General features: G+C 43.9%; 1 protein-coding gene across 5 annotated transcripts in view; it reads left to right on the top strand.

The window, feature by feature from the left end:
• The window catches only part of SRCIN1 (SRC kinase signaling inhibitor 1), a 1481450-nt gene that overhangs the window by 97464 nt on the left and 1359124 nt on the right, over positions 1–24862 (top strand). For 3 of the 5 annotated variants that reach the window (XM_068262500.1, XM_068262499.1, XM_068262496.1), the window contains exon 2: positions 4224–4344. The gene's annotated coding sequence lies outside the window, so the exon portion shown is untranslated. Of the gene's footprint in view, positions 1–4223; positions 4345–9102; positions 9216–24862 lie in introns of all 5 variants that reach the window. The other 2 variants (XM_068262495.1, XM_068262498.1) reach the window with 2 other exon arrangements.

Genomic DNA, 24862 nt, shown 5'->3' with positions numbered 1-24862 from the left:
ACTTAAATCAGTGGGTCAGCACCTGAGCATAAGCTGACCAGGAAGAACGGGGCTCTCAGTGCGAGCGCAGTGGGCATGACTGCGGGGCCCCTTTAGGTGCGGGACCTAGGGCGATCGCCCCACTTGCCACCCCCTAAGGCCGCCTCTGCAACGCAATAAGAATGAGGCCTTAAAAACATTTTTTTATTTGAGGTATTCAAAATCAACTTTCTCAAAAACTATAAGGTCTTTTTGAAAATTTTTATTTTCCTCTTGTTCCCACAGTTCTCCTTAACATACCCAGAAATTGGGTGATTCTAGCATGTATGGAAGCTTTGCTAGTAACTGCTAAAGTCGGCAACCATTAAATGCAAACGCAAACTTTTACTGTGAAAAAAAATATTTAAAAAAAAAAAATTGCGGTAAAATGCAAAGGTTATTATTCAGCAGGAACTGTTCACCTGGTGAACGGTTCTGCCATCCCTACTGAGGTGGAGAGGACCCAACAACGGATCAGTTTTTTGGCCCTGTAATAATAATAATAATAATAATAAAATATTGCCCTTAATGCATGCATACCGTGTTTCCCCAAAAATGAGCCCTACCCTGAAAATAAGCCCTGGCTTCTATTTCGAGCATGCTCGAAATATAAGCCCTACTCCATAAATAAGCCCTAGTGCTCACTAGTGGTGCAGCGGTGCAAGGCCAATCAAGCACTGGTCCTGTCCTCCTAGCACACAGACAGGTTACCAGCTGTGTGCAGGGGTGCCTGATTAGTACTGTATAGTGCAATGTGGAAGAGGCAGCCAGCAAGCGGGCACACACCTGTGCAGTGCTGATTGGGCACGGGTCTTGTCATTCTAGCACACAGCAAGGTTATCAGGTGTGCAGGGACAACAGGGCAGGTGCTTGAGCAGTACAATACGGTAGTATACGGTACGTATCAGTACAAGGTAACAGAAAATGTTCTGCTCAGAGACACTTCCCGATGCTACATCATCATTTTGCACTGCCACCACAGGTACCGGTACTGCTGAAGCTAGCCACCCACTCTGCTCCTCCGCCTTGAGGCAATCTACCAATATCGGAAAACTGCAGTTTGGACATCCAAAGCAAAATCAGAGCAGGGTTAAAGCACCACTTCATAGAAATAAAAGACATCCTCTGAAAATAAGCCCTGCCTAGCACATATTTTGGACCAAAAAATATCTGTCTTGTTTTCAGGGAAACACATTAGCACATGGTTAAAGGGAAGCTGAACTGAGTAAAATTATTTAAAATAAACACATGATGTAACTTCAAATGAACATTACATAGTTACCTTGCCGTCAGTTCCTCTCAGAAGCTCACCATTTTCTTCTGACAATGATCCCTTTAAGTTCTGACAACATTTTGTCAGAACTGAAATATATCAGTTGCAGTCAGTTATAAATCAGTTGCTGTCAGTTATAGCTGAGAGGACAACTGATGTGCCAGGTAATGTCCATGTTTCTCTATGGCTCAAGTGGGCAATGTTACAGTTTAACTGTGTGCTGACCAGAAAGCTGCTATGGGGTAATGGCTATTTTCAAAATGGAGGACGGAGAATTCCCTTGATCACAGTGGACAAACAAGACACAGGACAGAATAAAGAGATTGAGGAGTAGACTACACAGGAGGTAAGTATGACTTGTGTATGTTTATTTTAACTTTTAATTTTCAGTTCAGGTTTTCTTTAAAGTAGACCTGAACTCTTGCACAGGACAGAAGGAAAACATTTTTGGTACTTTTCCAAGTGTAAATGCTAAAAAGTTAATTGAAAGAGAAGATGAAAATTATCTCCTAGGAGATAACTCGAGAGGAAAAGTGAATTGCATATGGGCCAGTGTATCTTCAAACAAAACAAAGTTAAAAACAACAGAACAAAGAGTTCACGGAGATCACCACAATTGCTACTTTTTGTGTTTGGGGTGAAATAAGGTTCCTTGAAAGATAATCTAGTGGTTGAACTGCCGCGAAAATCTTAAAATTTAAAACACATACAAATAAGAAGTATGTTTCTTCCACAGTAAAATGAGGCATAAATTACTGTTCTCCTATGTTGCTGTCACTTACACTAGGCAGTACAAATATGACATTATCGACAGGTTTTGGGCTAGCCTATCTCTTCATGGGGGATTCTCAGCATGGCCTTTATGGCCTTTATTCTTTAAAAAGACATTCCCTGAAAATGATTAACACAAAGATGCTGGCCAGCCTCCCTGCTCACTGCACACTATTTTGACAGTTGGACAGAACAACTGCCATTCACTTTTAAAAGTAAAGAAAACCTGTCCGTAATGTCAGATTTCTACTTACTGTAAGTGACAGCAACATGAGAAAAAAGTAATTGATGGCTCATTTTACTCTGGAAGAAATGTACTTCTTATTTGTATGTGTTTTAAATTTTTAAGAATGTCACGACAGTTCCTCTTTAAGGATAAAAGCCCGTACACACGCTAGACTTATGTCGCCTGGCAGGGTTCGGGATCCAATCCCAAATCCAAATCCAAAAAAGCATTATTGGCAGGACCAAATACACTTAGCATTGCCAAAGCAACATTAGCACTAAAGTGTGTGTGCGTGTTTGTGTGTGTGTGGGGGGGCGGGGTGGTGGTTGTGGGAATAAGGGAAGGGTATAGGGGGTTAGAGTATACAGTCCATAAGGGTGTGGAGGATATACTGTAAGGGACAGTATGGGGGCTGGGGTTTACAGTCTATAGGGGGTGTACAGTCCATGGGGTATCATATTCTTCTTAGTTGGTGTCAGGTAGTGACATATCAGGCAGATTTTTGTATGTTTGTTTCCTCTTCTCTCAGTAGGATATAGAGATTCCTGTCCTCATCTGTGGAGGTGAAATCCAGGATGTTGGCGGAGAGTCTCTGGAAGTGGGCAGTCCTCACAGGTGCGTTCCTTGGGCAACATTGCAGCACTTTGGCTTTACAGACGAGTAATCAGGCTACATGCTGAGGCGTTCTGTGTGTGCATGGGGGGGGGGGGGGGGGCAGGGGGAGTGGTGCAGTTGTCATGTCACGCAGGGTGAGCAAGGAGAATGCTATCCGGGGCTGCTGTACACATGCCAGATTATCGGCGCAGGTGGTCATTATTGGCCAACTCAGCTGACTTTCATATAGCGTGTGTACAAGCCTTCAGATTCTATATCTAATGCAGTTCTAGCATCTAGAGAAGCACTATGTGATATGCATACGTACACTTGCCACACCATGTTGGAATGAGGCAAGCTTTCTCACAAACCATTGTGGAATTGAGTTTGTCCTAAATGTTTAATAAAAATGAATGCAAAAAAGAGATTCTGCACTGCAGGTTACAAAGATATCGGATTTCCGCTGCTATCGAAATCTTGTTGCTTGCAAGAAAAAGGAGAGTTCATACAAATAACAGTGCTCCAAATCCACTATTCTCAGTCTTGTCCACGCCACAAAGCCATAAAGGCACTCACCAGAAACGGACACTTGGGATAACACACTCCCTCTAGTCTCAAAAACTGTCACTGGCTTCACCACGCCAATCAATTTCATCAGTTGACTTTGTCAAGGGTGCCGGCAGACAGATGAGTGCACTCCACTGCCAGGGGCTCCAGGGGGGTATATTTTAGATGGGGGGAGACCTGGGGGCCGGGAATCGTTCCTGCACTATGGCGACAGCTCCATGGATTTTTAATAGATTTCAAGGTGAAATCTATTGAAAATCTAGTCCCATTGTGTGGCAGTAATAGATCCTTGTCTGATGAGATTTTAATCAGAGAGGGATTAGTCTGATAGATGAATCTGATGGCCAATGCTATCTGCCAGTGTATGCCCACCTTAAGTACAGAAGATAAGGCTAAACAAATACAGCAGAGAGCTTTTGTGTGACAGCATTCTACAATCAAGCTATTTTCTTCTTTATTTTGGGGTGTTACTATACCTGACAGGGCTCTTTTCCTTTAGTCAGAACTCCCTTCTTACCTCTTCCATGCACAGCTCTGTCATTTACATGCTTCAGCCCCTTTTTACATTTTCTGCAGCACTTTAAAGAGTACCTAGCCGTATCATTGGCTGCCCTCAGAGGAGTTCACAATCTAATCCCCACTACAGTCTTATGTGCTTTCATTTTATTATTATGCATTTATATAGCAGTGACCTATTCTGCAGCACTTTAAATAGTCATGACACACTTTTCAGAGGTGCTCGCAATCTAATCCTTACCACTGATCTCTCTGCAGCACCGAAGCCTTGCCGAAGCAGCCCATGACAGGCCATCCTGATTCCTGCCCATAACAGGCTATCCAACCGAGTGCCAACGTCGTCCTTCCCACGGCAGGCTATTCTTCCCCCATCCACTACGTGAGTATTTTTTTAAGGAGCTTACAATCGAATCCCTACCATAGTAATGTTTTTGTGTCTAGCCGTAATAGTATGATAAACTATGGATAGTTTAGATCAATTTTCAATAGATTTCATTCCGAAATCTATTGGAAATCTGTTCCTAGTGTGTAGCACACATCAGATAGATTCCTGTCAGTTTCGACCTGGCAGGCATCTGACAGAAATCTATCTGATGGTCGAATCTGCTACAAATCTATCAGTGTATGGCCACCTTAACAATAGCACCTCCCTCGGCAATGCATAAAATATACTTTTTATTTCAACATATACAAATAGTGTACATAAAAAATCATATATATAGAGGGAAATAGCTTCTCCATGTGCATATAATACTAAATAAAGCTCAAGCAACAATCTAGAATGAGCAGTGTATATAAAATCATATGAGTAGTTAAAAAAAATCACTTGGTACCAGATTAATTATACTGATATTGATTAAGGTTGCAACCATAAATCCATTACCACAGTTTGAAATAATCCTGTTTGTAGCATGAAAGACATTGTCCAAACAATCAGCAAGTGTATGGGTGGTTAATTAGATCAAGCCAGCTTTGGCTTGATCTGATAAGTAGCAGCCCCATATCACAAGATATCCGTAAGTAGCATCCCCGTATCACGAGATTGGTCAACTTCAATTGTTTATCTGTTACAGATAAATGGTCATTAGTAAGTAGCAGTGAGCACTTGGACACCTTGAGGTGGCCATACACTGATAGATTTGCAACAGATTCGACCATCAGAGAGATTTCTGTCAGATGCCTGTCAGGTTGAATCTGACCGGAATCTATCTGATGTGTGCCACACATTAAGAACAGATTTCATTCTGAAATCTATTGGAATTCTTTTGAAAGTCGATCTAAATGCATTAGTTCCAATGCTACTCTATGGGTCAACACACACCAAAGTTGGAGAAGCACTCAATGGACCAGGCAGCGTGCCAGTACCCCAACCCCTGTACCTCAAGGGGTAATACCAGTAACTTCAAAGATGGGTCGGCACCACCAGTAGAATAATAGCTCTTTTATTCAAATGGCAGCAATGACAGACGCTGTTTCGGGCCTAGTAGCCTTTTTTTCAAATTGCATAAGCCGTGACAATGAAAGAAACAAATGTGCACCTTTAAATACATACCCCACGGAGGGCGGACCAATCCCAACCATCCGTGGGCAGAGCTGAGTGGCGGACCTGATAGGGAACCTGTCATCAAACAGCTTGTGCATAATGTGCTAATGAAGTCAGCCGGCACTCACCCACTCAGATGCATCACGCCGTCATCCCTCCTGTATTTCCGCATACATCATAGTAACACGAGTCCATAGACGCATGAAACGCGTATACCCACGTCACCTTTATTGTGTTTTGTAAACAGTACTTGTTTATACGTTGCTATGGTCACACTGACACACGTGACTATCTCTTATGTGGCCACCCCGATGGCGCCTGTGCACGGTGAGGATGCGGTCCCACGTGACTAATATAGGCGTCTCGCTGTGACGTGGGTATACGCGTCCCATACAGTGCTGCTCACAATTATTCATACCCCTGGCAAATTTTGACTTAAAGTTACTTTTATTCAACCAGCAAGTATTTTTTTTTTATGGGAAATACTTTTTTGATGGGTGTCTCCCAAAAGATAAGACACTGTACAAAAGAGGCATTATTGTGAAAAAAAACAAAACATTTCTTAGCTTTTATTTTCCATTTGAGCAAAAAAGTGTCCAGTCCAAAATTATTCAAACCCTTTTCAATAACCAGTAGAAAAGCCTTTTTAGCTATTGCAGCAATCAAACACTTCCTGTAATTGCAGACCAGCTTTTTGCATGTCTCCACAGGTATTTTGCCCATTCATCTTTAGCAATGAGCTCCAAATCTTTCAAGTTGGATGGTCTTCTTGCCATCACTCTGATCTTTAGCTCCCTCCACAGATTCTCAATTGGATTCAAGCCGGGACTCTGGCTGGGCCACTCCAAAATGTTGTTGTCTGCTAACCTTTTCTTCACCACTTTTGCTGTGTGTTTTGGGCCATTGTCATGCTGAAATGCCCATTGGTGGCCAAAGCCAAGTTTCTCTGCAGTCTACCTAATGTTGTCATTGAGAATCCTCATGTATTACTCTTTTTTCATGGTGCCGTTAACTGTGATTAGGTTCCCTGGTCCATTAGCTGAAAAAACAACCCCAAACCATTAGGTAACTACCACCATGTTTGACAGTGGGGATGGGGTTCTTTGGGTTGCAGGCTTCTCCTTTTTTACGCCAAATGAAGGAAACCTCATTGTGACCCAACAATTCCATTTTTGTTTCACAGAAGACCAGAAGTGTAAAAAAGGAGAAGCCTTCAACCCAAAGAACACCATCCCCACTGTCAAACATGGTGATAGGCACCTAATGGTTTAAGGTTGTTTTTTCAGTCAATGGACCAGGGAACCTAATCATAGTAAAACATGAAAAAAGAGTAATACATGCGGATTCTCAATGACAACATCAGGTAGACTGCAGAGAAACTTGGCTTTGGCCACCAATGGACATTTCAGCATGACTATGACCCAAAGCACACAGAAAAAGTGGTGAAGAAATGGTTAGCAGACAACAACATTAACATTTTGGAGTGGCCCAGCCAGAGTCCTGACTTGAATCCAATTGAGAATATGTGGAGGGAGTTAAAGATCACAGTGATGGCAAGAAGACCCTCCAACCTGAAAGATTTGGAGCTCATTGCTAAAGATGAATGGGAAAAATACCCGTGGAGACATGCAAAAACCTGGTCTGCAATTATAGGAAGCGTTTGATTGCTGTAATAGCTAATAAAGGCTTTTCTACTGATTATTGAGAAGGGTGTGAATAATTTTGGACTGGACAATTTTTGCTGAAATGGAAAATAAAAGCTGAGAAATGTTAGGTTTTTTTCCACAATAATGCCTCTAGTACAACGTCTTATTATCTTTTGGGAGACACCCATGTCATTTCCCGTCAAAAAAATACTTGCTGGTTGAATAAAAGTAACTTTAAGTCAACATTTGCAAGGGGTATGAATAATTATGCGCGGCACTGTATGTGATTCCACATATTTTTGCACTGAGATGCACTAGCACCTTTTTGATCTATATATTAAATCTTATAACTTGTGAAACTTTATTTTATTATTAATTGGATTTTGTGTCCTGTCATTTTTGTTTTTGGCCACTAGATGGCTCACTGAGCATTGTTTACAGTTTTTACTAGCTGCTGGTAAAGCTCCTGGCTGCACAGACATGCCTTTGACTCATATTATCTTTATATCTTTACATTATATTTATTTGTACTTATTTTTATAAAAAAATTCCCCACTGTTATGCTGGTAATACACAATAAGTTTGTTTTGTCAGATAGATGGTTCGATAGATAATTTCAAACATATCCAATCTGATTTTGATCGTTTTTTCTGATCGATTTTCTAAAGTGACTGGAAAACTATGGGAAAGACGATCAGACAATCGATCAGAGAATCAATCTGCCTGTAAATCTTCTGAAAATACTGATTGTGTATTCCCAGCATTAAGTATTATGTACAGTATAATCTCGTTATAGTAAACTCCAAGGGATCAGGAAAAGTGAATAACTTTATCAGAAGTTTACTATATCAGAAATTGTCCTAGAAATGGCCCAGCATGCCCTAGTGCATATTTTGCTTCAAAGAACTAACTCTGTCCTCCCACTGGAAGGACAGTACAAGTACTTGCACATTTGGTGGACTACAAGGTTATGTTTACCTTAGGGCTGCATAGCCAGGCTAGACAGATTGCTGGTAACGTATCCAGGGCTCCTTAGAGGAGTTCTGTGGGGGTATTTCTACGGATAAAAACGGACACTTACCTGAGGCCTCTATCAGCCCCCTGCAGCGGTAATGTCCCACGCTGTCCTCCTACGATTCGCCATTCGCCGCCGCAAGCCCCGGTCTAGCGCGGCATGAAATCCAACTGCGGCTGCGCTGCAGTGGCCATGCACCTGCTCGCTTCCGCCCACGTCATCGGAAGCTTACTGCGCAGTACAAGAAACCTTTGTACTGCTCCTGCGCAGTAAGCTTCAGATGACATGAGAGGGAGCGCGGCAGCGTGCGTTATTCGTCTGTGTAATAGATGAATAATAGCCCGGTGCCGGTGGCGGGGAACGGCAGATCGGAGGAGGACGGCGTGGGACATTACTGCTGCAGAGGGCTGATAGAAGCCCCAGGTAAGGGTCATTTTTTATGTGTAGAAAACCCCCACAGAACCCCTTTAAGAATTACAGCTGTCACTGAATACAGGCAGCCACTCGCTTCCTGTGAGTGGCTCCGATACCTCCGTGGGCGAGACTAACAGCACGTGTCCTGCAAAACTTTCTGCTCATACTTGAGCCAATCATCAAACCTCTCTTCAAAATGCAGCCAATCATGATAAGCCACTTGCACCTGTAAAGCTTTAATACCTCGACAGGACTTTGCACTTTCATCTCCACTCGTCTTAGTTTTGCAATCTGTGCTTCAAGTGAAGGTAGCCTGTATTGCACTGACTCCACCTGCTATGAGGAGTGTCATCGGTAACAAGTGAAGAAATACCTGGGAGTGTGTACAATCCCGTGGGAGGACTGTGAGGATACTTATATCTGTAATTGCAAAGTGAAAGTGGTAATGCTGCATTCTCTTTTGTTTATTTGTTCAGCACTGTATATCTAGCAATCTTCTTGTCTTACAATTGTTATCAGGCATCAACTCATTTGCAACCAGCCTGAAGAGAGCAGCTGAACACGGGTATCACACTGACATATGACGCATGCACCGCCCACTTTTTACTACATCCAGAGTCAGCGTCACGTAGGTGCCAAAAAACAGGTTTACTATAAGTTTTATTATATCCGGGTTTACTATACCAGGTATTGTTCCCAAAGACTTATAATGGAGATTGGCAAGGACCAGGAGAGGTACCCGAATGTTTACTATAGCTGAGTTTAATATAACAAAATTATATAGTATATGTATTTATTTTCTATAATTGTATATATATTTTTTATTGGTCCACACTACTTCAGTATGTGTCCCCTCCTACCCTGGGTTATTGTGTTATGGTTACGTCAATGCGCATGTGTGGCATGCTGTGTATGCGTGGTGCAGTGACGTCAAAGGTGTTGCCACGCCTATCCTGGAAGTCTGCTTGGCGATCACCGGTGGTTCTTTATTGTAGGGCTGTGGAGTCGGTACAAAGACTCCGGGTACCCAAAATGGCTCCGACTCTGACGCCTCGACCCCGATTCCTTAGTCTAATACTTACCAGGGCTGTGGATTTTGTTCAAAATCATCCGACTCCCAACTCCGACTCCTCAGTTTGTGAAATCCCAACTACGACTCCGGGTACCCAAAATGACTTAGACTCCTCGACTCCAACTCCACGACACTGCTTGTTTGCGGCTGAAAGGGGGATACTTAACCACTTGAGGACCGTGGGCTTTACACCCCTTAAGGACCGGCCACTTTTTTTCCATTCAGACCACTGCAGCTTTCACGGTTTATTGCTCGCTCATACAACCTACCACCTAAATGAATTTTGGCTCCTTTTCTTGTCACTAATAAAGCTTTCTTTTGGTGCCATTTGATTGCTGCTGCGATTTTTACTTTTTATTATATTCATCAAAAAAGACATGAATTTTGGCAAAAAAAATATTTTTTTAACTTTCTTTGCTGACATTTTTCAAATAAAGTAAAATTTCTGTATACATGCAGCGCGAAAAATGTGGACAAACATGTTTTTGATTAAAAAAAAAACCCATTCAGTGTATATTTATTGGTTTGGGTAAAAGTTATAGCGTTTACAAACTATGGTGCAAAAAGTGAATTTTCCCATTTTCAAGCATCTATGACTTTTCTGACCCCCTATCATGTTTCATGAGGGGCTAGAATTCCAGGATAGTATAAATACCCCCCAAATGACCCCATTTTGGAAAGAAGACATCCCAAAGTATTCACTGAGAGGCATAGTGAGTTCATAGAAGATATTATTTTTTGTCACAAGTAAGCGGAAAATGACACAAAAAAAAAAAGTTTCCATTTCTTCTAACTTGCGACAAAAAAAAATGAAATCTGCCACGGACTCACCATGCCCCTCTCTGAATACCTTGAAGGGTCTACTTTCCAAAATCGGGTCATTTGTGGGGTGTGTTTACTGTCCTGACATTTTGGGGGGTGCTAAATTGTAAGCACCCCTGTAAAGCCTAAAGGTGCTCATTGGACTTTGGTACCCCTTAGCGCAGTTAGGCTGCAAAAAAGTGCCACACATGTGGTATTGCCGTACTCAGGAGAAATAGTATAATGTGTTATGGGGTGTATTTTTACACATACCCATGCTGGGTGGGAGAAATATCTCTGTAAATGACAATTTTTTCATTTTTTTTACACACAATTGTCCATTTACAGAGTTATTTCTCCCACCCAGCATGGGTATGTGTAAAAATACACCCCAAAACACATTATACTACTTCTCCCGAGTACGGCGGTACCACATGTGTGGCACTTTTTTACACCCCAAGTACGCTAAGGAGCCCAAAGTCCAAGGAGTACCTTTAGGATTTCACAGGTCATTTTGCGACATTTGGTTTCAAGACTACTCCTCACGGTTTAGGGCCCCTAAAATGCCAGGGCAGTATAGGAACCCCACAAATGACCCCATTTTAGAAAGAAGACACCCCAAGGTATTCCGTTAGGAGTATGGTGAGTTCATAGAAGATTTTATTTTTTTGTCACAAGTTAGCGGAAAATGACACTTTGTGAAAAAAACCAATAAAAATCAATTTCCACTAACTTGTGACAAAAAATAAAATCTTATATGAACTCACCATACTCCTAACGGAATACCTTGGGGTGTCTTCTTTCTAAAATGGGGTCATTTGTGGGGTTCCTATACTGCCCTGGCATTTTAGGGGCCCTAAAATGTGAGGAGTAGTCTTGAAACCAAATGTCGCAAAATGACCTGTGAAATCCTAAAGGTACTCCTTGGACTTTGGGCCCCTTAGCGTACTTGGGGTGTAAAAAAGTGTCTGGAACTGTCTGGAAATCAAATTCCGCAAAATGACCTGTGAAATCCTAAAGGTACTCATTGGACTTTGGGCCCTTTAGCGCAGTAAGGGTGCAAAAAAGTGCCAAACATGTGGTATCGCCGTACTCGGGAGAAGTAGTACAATGTGTTTTGGGGTGTATTTTTACACATACCAATGCTGGGTGGGAGAAATAACTCTGTAAATGGACAATTGTGTGTAAAAAAAATCAAAAGATTGTCATTTACAGAGGTATTTCTCCCACCCAGCATGGGTATGTGTAAAAATACACCCCAAAACACATTGTACTACTTCTCCCGAGTACGGCAATACCACATGTGTGGCACTTTTTTGCACCCTAACTGCGCTAAAGGGCCCAAAGTCCAATGAGTACCTTTAGGATTTCACAGGTCATTTTGCGGAATTTGATTTCCAGACTACTCCTCACGGTTTAGGGCCCCTAAAATGCCAGGGCAGTATAGGAACCCCACAAATGACCCCATTTTAGAAAGAAGACACCCCAAGGTATTCCGTTAGGAGTATGGTGAGTTCATAGAAGATTTTATTTTTTTGTCACAAGTTAGCGGAAAATGACACTTTGTGAAAAAAACCAATAAAAATCAATTTCCACTAACTTGTGACAAAAAAATAAAATCTTCTATGAACTCACCATACTCCTAACGGAATACCTTGGGGTTTCTTCTTTCTAAAATGGGGTCATTTGTGGGGTTCCTATACTGCCCTGGCATTTTAGGGGCCCTAAACCGTGAGGAGTAGTCTGGAAATCAAATTCCGCAAAATGACCTGTGAAATCCTAAAGGTACTCATTGGACTTTGGGCCCTTTAGCGCAGTTAGGGTGCAAAAAAGTGCCACACATGTGGTATCGCCGTACTCGGGAGAAGTAGTACAATGTGTTTTGGGGTGTATTTTTACACATACCCATGCTGGGTGGGAGAAATAACTCTGTAAATGGACAATTGTGTGTAAAAAAATCAAAAGATTGTCATTTACAGAGGTATTTCTCCCACCCAGCATGGGTATGTGTAAAAATACACCCCAAAACACATTATACTACTTCTCCCGAGTACGGCGATACCACATGTGTGGCACTTTTTTGCACCCTAACTGCGCTAAGGGGCCCAAAGTCCAATGAGTACCTTTAGGCTTTACAGGGGTGCTCACAATTTAGCACCCCGCCCACTTGCCAGGACAGTTAACAAACCCCACAAATGACTCCATTTCGGAAAGAATACACAACAAGGTATTCCATGAGGGTAATGGTGAGGTCATTGAAAATTTTATTTTTTGTCACAAGTAAACGGAAAATGACACTTTGTTAAAAAAAAATAAAAAAAAATTCTGCTAACTTGTGACAAAAACTAAAATCTTTTATGAACTCACCGTGCACCTCACATAATACTTTAGGGTGTCCTCTTTCCAAAATGGGGTCATTTGTGAAGTCTGTCCTGGCATTTTAGGGTCTCTGCAATCATTACATGTATGGCCAGTATTAGGAGTTTCTGCTATACTCCTTATATTGGGTATACGGGTAATGCACTCTGGGCTGAAAGGAAAAATGAACGGCAAACATACCTTGCTCCACATCAATGGCAGATCTTTCTCCACATCAATGGCAGTCATAACCTCAGGAGAGAGACACCCCATGCCACCCTGCACTCAGGGTGAGCCACCAACTTATGTGACTGGGCCTCAGAACTTTAGTATACAGCATTATGCCTGTAGGATACAGCAATATGCCTGCCAATAGAGATGACTCTGTGTGGCATTAAAGCATCATCATAGGCCCAAATCACATATAAACCGGGGGTGTCCACACTCAAGGGAAATTCAAACATGCCGTCTTATATCGCCAACCCAGGACAGATCAGCAATATCAAGCATGGAAACCGATCCTTCTTCCGACTTTTATGCTTACCCGTTTGGTTTTCAAGCTTACCTCTCCTCTCCCTGCGACAATGTGCGAAAGACCACTGAGTGTGTGCCTACTCCTGTGTCTGGAGTTCCCTAGGTTCTAATAGTGTACCTGCTTGTGGTACCTCTTAAAACACTGCCCTACGCATAGGCCAGGCTGGTCAGGACAGCGGGGACAATAATAAACGGTGTCAGTCCTTGTTCCAGCCCTGCTGCAGACACGGCAACGTTTTCTTCGGATGCGTTGACCTGGGGCACACGGAAGCTGATAGGCGTAATGCCTTCCATGCAGTCGGCTAGTTGCATCTGGGGGGGGGGGGGGGGGGGGCTGGCACCTCCTGGATACAGGATGTCCAGAATGATCTGTTCCTGAAATTGGAGGAAAGATCCAGTTCTCTCAGCCTTACTGTAGAGAACAAAGCTGTTATAAACTGCCAATTGAATCAGATAAAAATACACTTTCTTATACCAGCGTCTTGTTTTCCGGGTAATTAAATAGGGCGCTAACCTCTGGTCATTGAAGTCCACCCCTCCCATGTTGACATTATATTCGTTGACAACAAGGGGCTTTTCAATGACCTTAGTTGCCCGTTGAATTTGGACTGTCGTGTCTGTGTGAATGGTGGACAGAAAGTAAACGTCCCTCTTGTCCCTCCATTTCACCGCGAGCAGGTCTTCAGTACGCAAGGCGGCCCTCTGCCCCCGTTCAAGTCTGGTGGTAACGAGCCGTTGGGGGAAGCCCTGGCGACTAGGCCGCGCAGTGCCACAGCATCGGATTCCTTCTAACTTTAAGTGCTGAAAGAGGGCCACACTTGTGTAATAATTGTCCACAAAAAGATGGTACCCCTTCTGGAACAAGGGTGCCACCAAGTCCCACACAACCTTTCCACTGCTCCCCAGGTAGTCAGGGCATCTGACCGGCTCCAATTTTGAGTCTTTTCCCTCATAGACCCTAAAACGACATGTATAGCCTGTGGCCCTTTCACAGAGCTTATACAGTTTCACCCCATACCGGGCGCGCTTGCTTGGGATGTACTGTTTGATGCCAAGGCGCCCGGTAAAGCGTAAGAGGGACTCGTCTACGCAGATGTGCTGTTCAGGGATATAAGCATCTGCAAATGTTGATGACAGGTGGTCTATGAGGGGCTGAATTTTGTGGAGCCGGTCATAAGCAGGGTGGCCCTTTTCATGACAGGTTTCGTCGTCGTTGAAGTGCAGGAAGCGCAGGATGGACTCAAATCGTGTCCTGGACATGGCAGCAGGGTACAAGGGAACATGATGTACTGGGTTCGTAGACCAATACGACCGCAATACATTCTGTTTCATTAGTCCCAAGTGAAGGATAAGGGCCAAAAAGATTTTAATGTCGGAAACTTGGACTGGTTTCCACCCGAAAGGCTGGGCATACATGCTCTCCGGTTGCTCGGTGATGAATTGTGTGGCTTTACGGTTGGTCTCAACCACAATTAAGTCCAAGAGAACCTGGGTGATGAACAGCTGCAAAAAGTCTAGGGCCGTTCCTAGATGAGCTGTCGCCACCTGGACTCCAGACTGGGCGGTGAAAGGGGGCACTACGGGTGCAGCGGAATCAGGGGATTGCCAATCTGGTTGTGCCAGCACCTCTGGGAGTCTATGGGTACTACGGGCCCGTCTTCTTCTTGGTGGCTGCGACGGGGGTACTACTGCACTTGCCACCGTACCAGTTTCAACTTCCATGCTGACGCTCACCACTTCGCCAGGGTCTACAGAAGTACTGGTACCAAGTCCAGGAGATGCTGCGCTGCTGGTGCCTGCCTCACCAAGAAAACTATCAGCGCTAGCACCATCCTGCTGCCCTTGAGGCGGATCCTGCGCCACCTGCGGTCTAACGACATGGGGTCTGGTACGCCTGGCTCTAGCCGGGACCAAAGCCTCGTCATCACTTTCGGTCAGGGAACCACTGCTTTCTACAGGTTCAAATTCGGACCCGGAAGATTCGACGGATGATTCTTCCCAAAAGAACTCATCCGACTGGTCCATGTACCTGTATACCTCGTCATCGGAAAGCCCCCTTCTTGCCATTGTGGATTGCTAAATTTATGGGGTTTTCCTCCGAGACTACCCAGAAAAAAAGAGCACCTACCTAGCAAAAAGGGAGTATTTGAGAGGTATTGGGGTTGGTGGGAAGTGGGGTCTCAGAGGCAATCAAACAATCACGGGAGAATCAAATACAATTACAGCACAATCGACTCCAATCACAGCACAAGCAAATCTGATGCACTCGGAAGGTGGTGCTTGGGTGTGGTTGGGTGTGGTGGGGGGAGGGTGGGGTTGGGTATGGCGGGAAGTGGGGTCTCAGGCAATCAAACAATCACGGGGCAATCGAAGCCGATCACGGGACAATCAAATACAATTACAGCACAATCGAATCCAATCACAGCACAATCAAATCTGATGCACTCAGAAGGTGATGGGGGGAGGGTGGGGTTGGGTGTGGCGGGAAGTGGGGTCTCAGGCAATCAAACAATCACGGGGCAATCGAAGCCGATCACGGGACAATCAAATACAATTACAGCACAATCGAATCCAATCACCGCACAATCAAATCTGATGCACTCGGAAGGTGATGGGGGGTGGGGGTGGTGGTGGGGTGGGGGTTGTTGGGAAGTGGGGTCTCAGAGGCAATCAAACAATCACGGGACAATCGAAGCAGATCACAGGACAATCAAATACAATCGCAGCACAATCGAATACAAGCGCAGCACAATCGATACAATCACAGCACAGTCAAATACAATGCACTTGGACGGTGATTAGGGGGGGGGGGTCTGAGGGCGATTTGAGGGGGTGGGGGGTTGATCAGGAGTCCGCACGGGGCAGACTGAGTCCTGATCTGATAAGAGGCAGACACAGGGGTTTACTGATCAAAGATCAGTTAGTGATTGCTGGGGAGGACAGATGTAAACAAAGAGCAGGGGATGTAATCAGAAGGGGGGTATGAGGGCAATCGAGGGCCTGGGCAGGTGATCGGTTACCCCCGTGGGGCAGTTAGGGTCTGCTCTGATGGGTGGGGGTGCTGAGGGGTGATGGACAGGTGACAGACAGGTGATCAGAGGGGGATCAGAGGGGGATCAGGGGGTAAGGTAGCTGTATACAGATGTATACAGTATACAGGGGGGTAGTCTGGGATGGGGTGTGGGGGTGATCTAAAGGTAGGGGGGGGATCAGGGGTGACTAGGAGGCAGTTAGGGACCTAACGCAGGGGATAGCGTTTAAAGTTAGTGATAGGTGGGGGGGGGGGGGTTGGGGGTTTTAAAGGGGTGCAAGGGTGCTGGGCAGGGGTCTGCTGGGGTGATCAGGGGGGGTATGAGGCCTGGGGTGGGAGATCAGGGACTCTGTGGGCAAAAAAAACACGTGTGCTGTAGTACTTACAAAGTGCTTCCTCCTCGCTGGTGGTCGCTGCAACAATGAGACCACGAGGCGAGGAGGAAGCACGTATAAGGCACTTTGTTTACCTAACAAAGTGCCTTATACTCTCTGATTGGCCCCTACTGCGGATTCCTCCGCTCGCCGGCGCTGCTAAGTGGCCGGCGAGCGGAGACAAAATGCCGGGCTATCGATTCCGGGCGGAGGATCGCGTCACGGATGACGCGATCGCTCCGCCCATGCCCTTACAAGGACCGCCGCCTCTGTGGGTGAGCTGGTCCTTAAGGGCTCCACTTCCAGGCCGCCGCTGTGCGTTAGGCGGTCGGGAAGTGGTTAAAGGGAACCTAAACTGAGAAGGATATGGATTTTTCCTATTAAAATAATACCAGTTACCTGACTCTCCTGCTGATCCTGTGTCTCTAATACATTTAGTCACAGCCCCTCAACAAGCATGCAGATCAGGTGCTGTGACTGAAGTCAGACTGGATTAGCTGCATGCATGTTTTAGGTGTGAGATCCAGATTCTACTGCAGCAAATTGGCCAGCAGGAGAGTCAGGCAACTGGTATTGTTTAATAGGAAACATCCATATCTCTCTCAGTTTAGGTTCCCTTTAAGGGCTTCCTTATCTCAGAGGAAGCCCAATCTTCAGAACGCTTGAGATACACGCAGCAACAGACTTGGGGCAGTAATACAACGTGACCCAAGGGGTAAGTAGGATTCCTTCATAGGTTTTGATCTATACATTGTCATTTTTTGACCAGCGATTTGGTTCAATTTGCACATTAGTTACAGTGGGATGCGAAAGTTCGGGCAACCTTGTTAATCGTCATGATTTTTCTGTATAAATTGTTGGTTGTTAGGATAAAAAATGTCAGTTAAATATATCATATAGGAGACACACACAGTGATATTTGAGAAGTGAAATCAAGTTTATTGGATTAACAGAAAGTAGAACTTATTTAGAACTAATTATTTGAACTCGAATTGGCTTGGTAAGCTTTCCAGAAAGTGCGCAATAATTGTTTAAATAAAATTAGGCAGGTGCATAAATTTGGGCATTTTATTGATTCCAAAACATTTAGAACTAATTATTGGAACTCAAATTGGCTTGGTAAGCTCAGTGACCCCTGACCTACATACACAGGTGAATCCAATTATGAGAAAGAGTATTTAAGGGGCTCAATTGTAAGTTTCCCTCCTCTTTTAATTTTCTCTGAAGAGTAGCAACATGGGGGTCTAAAAACAACTCTCAAATGACCTGAAGACAAAGATTGTTCACTATCATGGTTTAGGGGAAGGATACAGAAAGCTGTCTCAGAGATTTCAGCTGTCTGTTTCCACAGTTAGAAACCTATTGAGAAAATATATTGGTAGGTGAACAGAGGCGCCAGAAGGATAAAAGTACATAAAATTTAAAAAAAAAATTGCTGGGAGGAAGTGGTGGACTCACCTCCGTTAAAGCAGACACCAAGGACTGTAAATGTATAGATATACACATTTATTGAAAATACCCCAAAGATGCAACGCGTTTCGCGGGCACAGCCCACTTCTTCAGGCAATAAGCAGGGGATAAACAACTGTAAACAAAAGACAGTGGCATAGCTAACAGTTGTTTATCCCCTGCTTATTGCCTGAAGAAGTGGGCTGTGCCCGCGAAACGCGTTGCATCTTTGGGGTATTTTCAATAAATGTGTATATCTATACATTTACAGTCCTTGGTGTCTGCTTTAACGGAGGTGAGTCCACCACTTCCTCCCAGCAATTTTTTTTTTAAATTTTATGTACTTTTATCCTTCTGGCGCCTCTGTTCACCTACCAATATATTTGAGTCCACCCCAGGTGGAAGGGTGATCTACCCCCTTTCTTCCTATCTACAGAGAGCGACTTCTTAATCCTGAGTGAGGACATGTCTAATCTCTTCACCTGCCTAATGAGTGGTTACCTAGGTGGTAACCCGTGTTTGTGAGTATTACCATCTCACTGTTTCATTTATCCAATCAATTTTGACATACTACACCATATTGGGCTCTCGATTTCTCTTCAACTTCTATTGAGAAAATGGAAGACCACAGGCTCAGTCCAAGTTAAGGCTCGAAGTGGCAGGCCAAGAAAAATCTCGGATGGACAGAAGTGATGAATGGTGAGAACAGTCAGAGTCAACCCACAGACCAGCACCAAAGACCTACAACATCAGCTTGCTGCAGATGGAGTCACTGTGCATCGTTCAACCATTCGGCGCACTTTACACAAGGAAATGCTGTATGTGAGAGTGATGCAGAGGAAGCCTTTTCTCCGCCCACAGCACAAACAGAGCCACTTGAGGTATACTAAAGCACATTTGGACAAGCCAGCTTCATTTTGGAATAAGGTGCTGTGGACTGATGAAACTAAAATTTAGTTATTTGGGCATAACAAGGGACGTTATGCATGGAGAAAAAAGAACACAGCATTCCAAGAAAAGCACCTGCTACCTACAGTAAAATATGGTGGTGAGTCCATTATGCTGTGGGGCTGTGTGGCCAGTGCAGGGACTGGGAATCTTGTTTAAGTTGGGGGATGCACGGATTCCACTCAGTATCAGTAGATTCTGGAGACCAATGTTCAGGAATCAGTGACAAAGCTGAAGCTGACCCGGGGCTGGATCTTTCAACAAGACAACTGCCCTAAACACTGATCAAAATCCACTAAGGCATTCATGCAGAGGAACAAGTACAACGTTCTGAAATGGCCACCTCAGTCCCCAGACCTGAATAGAATTGAAAATCTGTGGCGTGAATTAAAGAGAGCTGTCCATGCTTGGAAGCCATGGAACCTGAATGATCTAGAGGATCTACAGGAAGCGTTTAGAGGCTGTAATTTCTGCAAAAGGAGGATCTACTAAATATTGATTTCATTTCTTTTTTTGTGGTGCCCAAATGTATGCACCTGCCTTAGGCCTCTTGCACACTGCAAGTGATTCCGATTCAGATTCCGCTTTTTAATCAGTTTTTACATCCGATTCAGATTTCGATTTGCAGCTTGCTCCCTGCACACTGCAAATCGGAATCGGAATCGGATGTAAAAACTGATTAAAAAGCGGAATCTGAATCTGAATCACTTGCAGTGTGCAAGAGGCCTTATTTTGTTTAAACAATTATTACACACTTTCTGGAAATCCAATAAACTTCCTTTTACTTCTCAAATATCACTGTGTATTTCTCCTATATGATATATTTAACTGACATTTTCTATCATAAAAACCAACGATTTATACAGGAAACTGTAAGAAACGAGGCAGCTGCGGCGAACAGCACCGCCGCCGCAGCTGCCTCCATGCGGTTTATCCGTCCGTTCGGCGTCCTGGACGCCGAGGACGGAACGTTATCCCGTGCAGGGGGCTGCCATAGCGCACAGACGGGACCTTTATGCGGGGAGGAAGCCCGTCAGCTGACCTGCTGGTCGGCTGACGTCCGAGGAGTCCCACGGCGCCCAGGATTGGCTGATAGAGGAGGGGCGTGCCAATGGGGTCTCCTCTGCTTCTTAAGCCTCCGGGCTTCATTCAGCAGTTGTCTGTTGTCGTGAATACTTGCGTGTTAGCGCTCAGACCTTAGGCTAGTTCCCTGGTGTTGATGCTAAGGATTTCACACCAAGACTAGGATTGCTTACTGTTTGATCTCCTGTGTATGACTCTTAGCTTTTACCTCTGACTCTGATCCTGCCTTCCGATCCTGTACTTTCATCTATCTGCCTACCTGTTGCTGAACCTCTGCCTGATTACCGATTACTCTCTTGTCTCATGATTCTGTACCGATACGTACCTTCCTGTTGCTGAACCTCTGCCTGATTACCGTTTACTCTCTTGTCTCACGATTCTGTACTGATGCTTACCTCTCTGTTGCCGAACCTTGCCCGCCTGACCATTCTACTCACTAGTGGGCCCTCACCACTGGTGAGGTGTTAACTACGCCAGCTCCGCTGATGAAGCAGCTCTGCTGGGCTTTAGTTCAGCCTTAATTACCTGCTCATTAGGTACCTGTCATTTTAGTATTACTGTATCTCGTAGGCTGCAGTACAGTCTGACTCATCCGCCCCTCGGATGTTCATTTGCCTGCAGTATATTCTGAATCACTCGCTCCTCGGGAGATTCAGCCTCTTCAGTATTGTTTCTCCGGCTTGCTGGAGGTTGTACGTTAGTGCACACCCAGTGTACTGTTTATACCTCACCAGCCCCTCTGGTGAGGCCTCATTTAAGCATTAAAGTTACGGTTACACCAATCACTACACTCTCTGCTCCTTGCCTGCTCTACTAGTATTATTGGTGATTCTGCAGCTCACCCATAATCAGGTATAGCGTCTGTATTATTGGTGATTCTGCAGATCACCATATAATCAGACATCTGAGCAACGACACAAGACCGTTACAGAAATCATGACGATTAACAAGGTTGCCCAAACTTTTGCATCCCACTGTATACTTATTGTTCAGCCTGCAGTTACTTTCAGATCACATAGGTATCATTGGTTACTTGTGTATTACCTATCTCTGTCTCTGTGTTCATTATCATATGGATCATTGAGACATTATTATAGTGTATAACCTTTGTCCATTCAGTTTTAGCTTTTTAAATGTTTTTATTTTTGTGATACTTTTTGTGATACGTCCCTAAAAAATCATGTTTTGTTGGACAGTAAAAAAAACCTCTTTTTGTATTTATTGGCTAGATGGATGACTTTTTGATTTGAAAATAGTCTGCCTGTAACACATCCATGGCATTATTTATTTTGCTCTATATGTTTGTATGTGTATACAAATATGCATATGTTTGGCGGATTGTGGTAGTCACTGATGTACTGCCGATGTGCACGTGCTGCAGTTGTGGCTTGCATCTGTAGGAAGATTCTACCTAGTAGATCATTTTGAATTCATAATTTTTCAAAGTAGCTCACAAGATGAAAATGTGTGGGCACCTCTGATTAAGATTAAAATAAGATTAAGATTAATTAGTGATTTCCTCAGTTTCAGCAATTCTCTTAAACTTTGTCCATAACTGTTTTATCTGTAGTGCCAACTATCTAATTCTAGCCACATACATAAATTGTACCAATCCTGTTTTGTAGTGGAAGGCGAACATTGTACGACAAGAAGACATCCTAGGACAAGCTTAGTGACATTACTGCAATTTTTTCATAGGGAATTTTACTGAATTTTATTGAGTTTATACAATCCAAAAATAACAGGAACAAATAAGAAGAATAAACTAGTATCTAGAAGAATGATGGGCAAACTACAGCCCACGAGCCATGTATTTTTGTCAGGCCTGCTGGACAGAGTCCTCTCTCCTGCAGGCTCCTCACCCAACAATTGCAGAGTTAAGCACGTAGAGCGTATTGCAGCATTAATCACCACTCAGCACTGATCTGTCCTCAGCCTTTCTATGACTTCTCCAGTGTCTTCTCAAGAGGAGTCATAGAGAGTAGCCTAACTCTGCATACAGTCAGGGCCGGCCTTAGGTTTCACAGCGCCCTAAGCGTAACCAGATTTATAGGCTGCTAGTGTTGTATATGTTGGCAGATCCCCCCTTTAGTGTATATATAGGCAGATCCCCCCCTTAGTGTGTGTATATATATATATATATATATATATATAAATACAGAGGGTGCTGCAGCACACAACAGGAAAATAGTGACAGGGGCTCTTGGTTACGCTTTAACGCGTTTAAGCTCACCAACTGCGCCAAAGTGTCCCCGATCTGGTGAGTCCTACTCTAACCAGGCAAAAATGCTAGTTTTTATCAGCGTTCTAGTGGGAACCATGCCAAAAGCCCAGGGGTGAGCTAAATGGGAGAAATGAAATTAAAAACACCTCACCTTCTACTAGCTACTTGAAGGTGAGGTGTTTTTAATTTCATTTCTCCCATTTAGCTGACCCCTGGGCTTTTGGCATGGTTCCCACTAGAACGCTGATAAAAACTAGCATTTTTGCCTGGTTAGAGTAGGACTCACCAGATCGGGGACACTTTGGCGCAGTTGGTGAGCTTAAACGCGTTAAAGCGTAACCAAGAGCCCCTGTCACTATTTTCCTGTTGTGTGCTGCAGCACCCTCTGTATTTATATATTTCTTATGGAGATTGGGGTTCTCCAGTGCTGCGTGCATGCTTTGCATAGTATTGCATAACATTCGGTTTGTGCTGCTCATCCCTTGGCATATATATATATATATATATATATATATATATATATATATATATATATATATATATATATATATATATAAATATATATATATATATATATATATATATATACACACTAAGGGGGGATCTGCATAGATATACACTAAAGGGGGATCTGCCTACATATGCAAGACTGGTAACCTACAGTGGGTAGCAAAAGTATTCGGCCCCCTTGAAGTTTTCCACATTTTGTCACATTACTGCCACAAACATGAATCAATTTTATTGGAATTCTACATGAAAGACCAACACAAAGTGGTGTACACATGAGAAGTGGAACGAAAATCATACATGATTCCAAACATTTTTTACAAATAAATAAATGCAAAGTGGTGTGTGCATAATTATTCGGCCCCCTTTGATCTGAGTGCAGTCAGTTGCCTATAGACATTGCCTGATGAGTGCTAATGACTAAATAGAGTGCACCTGTGTGTAATCTAATGTCAGTACAAATACAGCTGCTCTGTGAGGGCCTCAGAGGTTGTCTAAGAGAATATTGGGTGCAACAACACCGTGAAGTCCAAAGAACACACAAGACAGGTCAGGGATCAATTTAAAGCAGGCTTAGGCTACAAAAAGTTTTCCAAAGCCTTGAACATCCCACGGAGCACTGTTCAAATGATCATTCAGAAATGGAAGGAGTATGGCACAACTGTAAACCTACTAAGACAAGGCCGTCCACCTAAACTCACAGGCCGAACAAGGAGAGCGCTGATCAGAAATGCAGTCGAGGTCCATGGTGACTCTGGACGAACTGCAGAGATCTACAGCTCTGGTGAGGGAATCTGTCCATAGGACAACTATTAGTCGTGCACTGCACAAAATTGGCCTTTATGGAACAGTGGCAAGAAGAAAGCCACTGTTAACAGAAAAGCATAAGAAGTCCCGTTTGCAGTTTGCCAAAAGCCATGTGGGGACACAGCAAACATGTGGAAGAAGGTGCTCTGGTCAGATGAGACCAAAATGGAACTTTTTGGCCAAAATGCAAAACGCTATGTGTGGCGGAAAACTAACACTGCACATCACTCTGAACACACCATCCCCACTGTCAAAAACAGCAGTTTTCAGATCTTGCCACAGATTCTCGATTGGATTTAGATCTGGACTTTGACTGGGCCATTCTTACACATGGATATGTTTTGTTTTAAACCATTCCATTGTTGCCCTGGCTTTATGTTTAGGGTCGTTGTCCTGCTGGAAGGTGAACCTTCGCTCCAGTCTCAAGTCTTTTGCAGTCTCCAAGATGTTTTCTGCCAAGATTGCCCTGTATTTGGCTCCATCCATCTTCACATCAACTCTGACCAGCTTCCCTGTCCCTGCTGAAGAGAAGCACCTCCAGAGCATGATACTACCACCACCATATTTGACAGTGGGGATGGTGTGTTCAGAGTGATGTGCAGTGTTAGTTTTCCGCCACTCATATCGTTTTGCATTTTAGCCAAAAAGTTCTGTTTTGGTCTCATCTGACCAGAGCACCTTCTTCCACATGTTTGCTATGTTCCCACATGGCTTTTGGCAAACTGCAAACGGGACTTCTTATGCTTTTCTGTTAACAGTGGCTTTCTTCTTGCCACTGTTCCATAAAGGCCAATTTTGTGCAGTGCACGACTAATAGTTGTCCTATGGACAGATTCCCTCACCAGAGCTGTAGATCTCTGCAGTTCGTCCAGAGTCACCTTGGACCTCGACTGCATTTCTGATCAGCGCTCTCCTTTTTCGGCCTGTGAGTTTAGGTGGACGGCCTTGTCTTAGTAGGTTTACAGTTGTGCCATACTCCTTCCATTTCTGAATGATCATTTGAACAGTGCTCCGTGGGATGTTCAAGGCTTTGGAAATATTTTTGTAGCCTAAGCCTGCTTTAAATTTTTCAATAACTTTATCCCTGACCT

This window comes from Hyperolius riggenbachi, chromosome 12 (assembly GCF_040937935.1).
Source record: "Hyperolius riggenbachi isolate aHypRig1 chromosome 12, aHypRig1.pri, whole genome shotgun sequence".
Classification (NCBI taxonomy): Eukaryota; Metazoa; Chordata; class Amphibia; order Anura; family Hyperoliidae; genus Hyperolius; species Hyperolius riggenbachi.
This window is presented reverse-complemented; position numbering and strand designations above follow the sequence as displayed.